The sequence below is a fragment of the Corylus avellana genome, chromosome ca8 (assembly GCF_901000735.1).
Source record: "Corylus avellana chromosome ca8, CavTom2PMs-1.0".
NCBI lineage: Eukaryota > Viridiplantae > Streptophyta > Magnoliopsida > Fagales > Betulaceae > Corylus > Corylus avellana.
In genome coordinates this window covers 3,198,740-3,204,860 of record NC_081548.1, presented here as the reverse complement: position 1 = coordinate 3,204,860, position 6,121 = coordinate 3,198,740, and positions in this window count along the sequence as shown.

The following is a 6,121-nucleotide window of genomic DNA, read 5'->3' as shown; positions in this document are numbered from 1 at the left end:
CCTCCTCCACCCCGATCGACATTTTACTTGTATACTCTTCCCTTGCTTCCTCATGCGTGTTCAGTTAAAGTGACAAGTCTATTGCCCTACGGATGCATTAGGAATTATGATTTTGTAGACAAAAAGTGTAATTTTAAACCAAATCTCTTAAGAAATTGATAGTTTGAGATTGCTATTTTTAAAAATTACGATTTAAAAACGCATAAAAATTTGCGTTTTCGAAAAACAGGCAATGAGATGCTTTTTTGAAAACGTACAAATTTAAACACTAATCTGTGATTTAAAATGTTAAATTGTAATTTTCACATACACGTTTGTCCCCCGCCCTCCCTCAGGACCTCAGCCTCACAGTCCTCACCTCAACTTTTACAACCTTCCCCGCCCGTGCGTGTATTCCACGTGCCACCACAATCTCACATGGGTCCGATGCGCGCTTACCCACGGGATTAGTAATTTCAATGAAGTATAAGAAATGTGTTGCAAGGGACACGTTAAAAACGCACACATAGATGGCACGATAATAATGCACACTAAATGGCTTTCTTTCTTTTTCTTTTTTGGATTTAAAAAAAATGGCTATTTTTTGGACCCTTTTCTTTAATTAGGGAGAACGAATATGAATTAAAATAAGACAAATAGACAATGACATTTTGAAAGCAATCATATTGATATTAAATAGAAACAATGTTTTAACATCTTATAATTAAATCTGAAATGATTGCAAGTTTGTACATCTGGATCGAATAATTGATTACATTGTACTCCAATAATATTGATTGATTATATCTTTAATATTTGTCATGCAAATTCTCCATGGAATTAACGAGTTAAATATAAGCAAGCTTAGCCTATGAATCTTTAAAATACTTTTCATAGTCTAATGATAAATTTAGTAAAACTGTAAATCATATGGACTAAATAATTTATTTATTTATTTTAACTTTAACTCATGTAAATTTTCTAATAATACTAATAATTAGTTTGAATATTCTAGAACTTGGCACCATTAGGATATTCCCTCGTCTCTATTTGCTCTGGGAAGCTTTAAATATTGGCAGTTTACATGATTATCTAGCTGACGGCTACCCACCGATGTGAAAGAGAGAGAGAGAGAGAGAAATTATCTAATAACATTTTTTTTTGGTGGGTGGTCATTATTTATATATATTATCACATAAATTAGATCTCGTGACAGAGACGTTCAATTGAAGCTTTAGATTATTTTCACGATTAAATCACACACCAAAAAAAAAACTTCACGATTCACCGACAATTAATTTCTACGAGGATGTTGAGACTTGAGATGCAAATTTCTTCTACCATGCATTGGTTTACATGGTATTACCTTAAAAAATTAGAAAAGTGTTAGAAAGTCAAACAAATAAATTAAGAAAAAAATTTAAACTGATGTAGCAAGAGTTTTTAAATTAAAAAAATGTCAATTTTCTCTTCCTTATCTATCACTCATGATTTGTTACGTCAATTTGACAATTTTTCTGGGTTCATTTGTTTGGCTCTCTAACAGTTCTCAAAAAATTAATGCAAAAGGAAGTGGAGGAAGTTTATCTTCAAATGGGTTCGATATAATTTTTCTAATTTAGTGTATTATAATTAATTTTTAATTTAAAATATGTGATTTTTTTCTCATATAGAAGAAGACAAAGAAAAGAATGAAAATTCACAAAAGGTTATGATAAAGATCTATCAAATCATCACCATGCAAGGTTTGGGTTTGGCTTCAATAATGAGTTTCTCCAATCTTCATTAATCAATTGCCAAACCAAAAGAAAAACCTCTTTGTCATGATGCTATTTGTTGAAAGAAAAGAACTGGAAAGATGTATTTTTTGTTCTCCATTAAAGGAGACAAATGATTTCTTATCAATAAGAGAGAAACTTCTCATTATCCGGGCTTTGAAAGTATTGGAGGCTGGAGAATCATCCCAACAAATAGGCAATTTTGGAAACATTGGAGGAAGGGGAATCTTCATGGGTTCAAAAATAAAAATCTTAAGGTTTTTCAGGTGTTTTTCATACTTTTCTTATTTTTTAGTTTCAGGTAAAGAGGAAGAAGAAAACCTCCTAATTGATTAAAAATACACCTCCAGCCCCCTTCGAAACAATGGTGTTCCACTTAACTTGAACGACGTCGTTTCATGGCATACGCTAAGAGGGTGCCGGAAATGACATCGCTGTAGTCAATAGGAATGACATAGTTTTGTGCCTAGTGCATATGCTTTTCACCCCTGCCAAGAACGATGTCGTTTCATTCCCGGTTTTGTGGACAATGGAGGCGGCCCACAAGAAACGATACAAGGTCATTTTGTACAAAGTCAAACACGCTTTTATCATATTACCATAAAATGACGTCGTTTTATTTATTTATTTATTTTTTAATTTTTTCTTTAAAAAATGGTTAGTGGTTTATTAGAGTTAATTATTAACCGCTAATCGTTGGTTAACTGCCTAGGCGGTTAACAATTCACTAACCGCCTAGCCCCTAGGCAGTTACAGTTAGCGGTTTTAGCCAATAACTACTAACCGTAACCGTCTTTTCACCCATAACTTTAAGATCAAACTGAATTATTATGGAATAAAAAATATAGGGTTTATTGGCAGATATATATAAAAAATTATTAGTCACAAAAGTAATTGTATATCAATCATTGCAAAACCAAAATTAATATATTGATCAATATATTGTTTATTGACGAGATATTGTTTTCGTTGGACCCCTTGATAAGGATATTTTAAAAATTTAAATTTCATTTGCTAGGAAATGAATTCCCTTGATAGCCTCCATTTTAGGTATTATAACCAAAGGGAGTGACAAATATCCAAAATGTTAACCATCTTTTAACATTTTTTTTTTTTATAGTAAATGGATGAATTTATTATTGAATTTGTATGGGTCTATGTACGTGAGTTTACAAATTTAATGGTTGATTTATTGAATTTATAGAATAAGATAAAGAAAAGACAGAGAAAATATTGACTTTTGGGCTATATTGTTTTAGCAGAAGCTAGAAGGTTTGTGAATTTAAGTTAGCTGAAATATGATGTATAATGTGGTGTTAACAAACTTGCAATCACGGTTTTAATATTATAGTAAATTATCAATTATTTTAAAGTTTTGAATTGATAAAAAAAGTGAATTTAATTATTTAAATTAATTAATAATAAGTAAATTAAGTAGGCATTTCTAATAGTAACGTTAAGTGTCCAAAAGTTTAAGAATAAAAGATAATAAATTTAAGGGGTAACTTCACTTTAAACCCATAAATTACAATGCGATCTGACAAACCCCATAAAAAAATTCTCAATTTGAACCCCTGAACTTTCAATTGCAGTCAATTTGAACCCCTCTATCAAATTTAGCTGTTAACTTCTAACGGCAATACCTAAAAAGATCTTAATATCCCTGATTTTTGTTTTTGTTTTTAATTTTTAAATTTGGAATTAAGGGTAAATTTGAAATTTTATAAAAAAGTCAGGGGTATAAACGTCATTGTCTCACTTTTAACTTTTAAAATTTGACGGGGGTTCAAATTGACTGTAATTGAAAGTTTAGGGATTCAAATTTAGTGATTTTAAAGTTTTGGGATTTGTCAAATTGCGTGGTAATTCATGAGTCTAAAGAGAAGTTATCTCAATTTAATTAATACTTTAACACTTATTTTCTACTCATGAACTCAAACTCTTCATAAAACAAGAGACCCAATCTATAAAATATTTAATAAAAATAAAAAATAAATTACTGAAACAAAATTCAAACTTATAGTCAGCCTCGAGTCTGCCATGGGTGTTGCTGCTACACACCTCGAGAAAGGAGTGTGGCAGTGGAGAAAGATGGTGTGACTCAACCAACAAGAGGGCTGCACCATGTCCACCCCAGCAACTCGAGCTAGCCCAGGGCATGTCTCCCTATGTCTGGCTGGGTGGCCAACAAGGGTGCAATGTACACTCAAGCTGCCACCATGACAATTGACAGCCATGTCGGAAATGTGATAAATCAATTATCCTTAAAAAAAAAAAAAAAAAAAATTAAGAATATTATTCAAGATATTTTGATGATATATCCATAACAAATAGCAATGGCCTACTTTGATGGTACCCGAAGTCCTAGCCTTTTGTGTGCTTTGGACTGACATGTTTGATAGTTTCAAGTTTCAACATGCTCTACGAGGGGTGACACAGAAATGCCGGCGCTACAAGACAGCAGACACAGCCGCGCGACATCCTTGGTTGGGCCTTGGGAGGTTTGAGGATTCCACGTCCTTGTCGTAAATGATATATGGACCAAAAGTAAATCCTATTCCACAAGGATATTGAGTTTACAAATTGACGTTTGGCCTGTGGATCAGGGCCCAATTATACATGAAAGAGTTTTTTTTTTTTTTTTTTTTTTTTAAGCTAAAAAATGGCAAATTATGCAATTAGAGTAGCTACTATACCTGTGATATGATCATTCTGATCGCTGGAAACCGATGACAAAAGGGACTTAAACAGTAAAAACTGTAGTTGCTTTCTCAAGTTCAATTGAACTATAGTTTGACAATCTCAACCCAGCCTTATTCCACTATAAGTGACATCCAAAGTGAATTACACTACTCAGACACAAGATTTTTCATTGCGAGAATTAAACTTATGCCCCGGTGTATAACTGGGTTTGGCTTGACTCCCGTAGTTAGAATTGGATTTAGGACATGTTTGTGATTGCGTTTGAGGAGTCTAAAGTGATTTTAACACTTAAAAAGTTCGTTTGACAAAAAAAAAAACAGTATACGTTTAGTAAAAAAATTAAAAGCGCTTTTAAGAGTTCAAAAAACCTAAAAATTGTCAAAAAAAAACACTTTTGATAAAAGCTTTATTTTAAAACTTTTGTTCAAAAACTCTTTTTAATTTAAAAGTTATATTTTTCAATCGCAATTTTCAATCAGCTCTTATTAAAATTTTGCTACTTTGTGTCCTATTATGGTACACATATATTGGATCCCAACAAATCGACTGTCAACTTGTAGTGTCCCAGAATTTTCAAAGCTATTTAAATAGATTATTTTGATAATGATGTTATTTTAATATCCATTGTAGCTAAGGATTTTAATTCTTGGGAAATTTATGAGAGTGGTATTTAGAGAATGGTAATTGGTGAAATAATAGGATAGTAAATGGTAGGTATAAGGATGGTAGAATAAGAAGGTAGAATAGTATAGGTAGAATAGTATAGGGTTGGTAGAATAGTATAGGGTTGGTAGAATAGTATAGGGTTGGTGAAATAGTAAAATGAGGGTATAATTGTAAATTGAAGGTAGAATAGTATAGGGTTGGTGAAATAGTATAGGGTTGGTGAAATAGTAAAATGAGGGTATAATTGTAAATTGAAGGTAGAATAGTGTTTGATTTTCTCCTATAAATAGAGCTCTTCTCCTTCAGTATTTTCACCACTCATCTCCTCTTCCATCTCTTGCATATATTCTTCCTTCTTCCGCTTTTTACTCGGTCTTTCTTCTTTCTAAGAGTGTTTACTCAGAACAGAGAGAGAAAGGGCGAGACCAAGCGCTACAAGAAAGAAAGAACACAAGAGATAGCGGACTTTATAAATTAGTTTCAAAAGATATACTAGTGGTGTTAGTCATATTGGAGCAACTGGATTCCTTCATACCACTTTTAGCTTCAGTCTAGAGGTAAGTAAATTCACTACCCCTTCTAAAATTATTTCATGTCATGCTATTTATATATTCTTGTATCAAACTGTAAATGATTATTTTATTTACCTGTCATGGAGATATGTTGCATGCATGAAGGATTTCTAAAAAAGAATTATTTAGAAAGTTTATATTTCTTTAAATGCTTTTTAAGCACAACAAGTTTATATTTGGAAAAGTTTCCATTTTAAGAAAAGAAAGTTGAGAAATGATGATGATTATAAGAAAAAAAAAAAAGATGATAAACCCTCCTACATGTTGCCCTAAGATGCATCAAAAGAAGTACAAAGAAAAGTACAAGAGATGAGATAAATGTTTATGAAATGAGGGCACATGTATGGAGGAGAGTATTTTTTTGGCCCCAAGATAAGATAAGATGAGAGTTCGGTACCGATACTCGGATGGAGGCGAAACCAC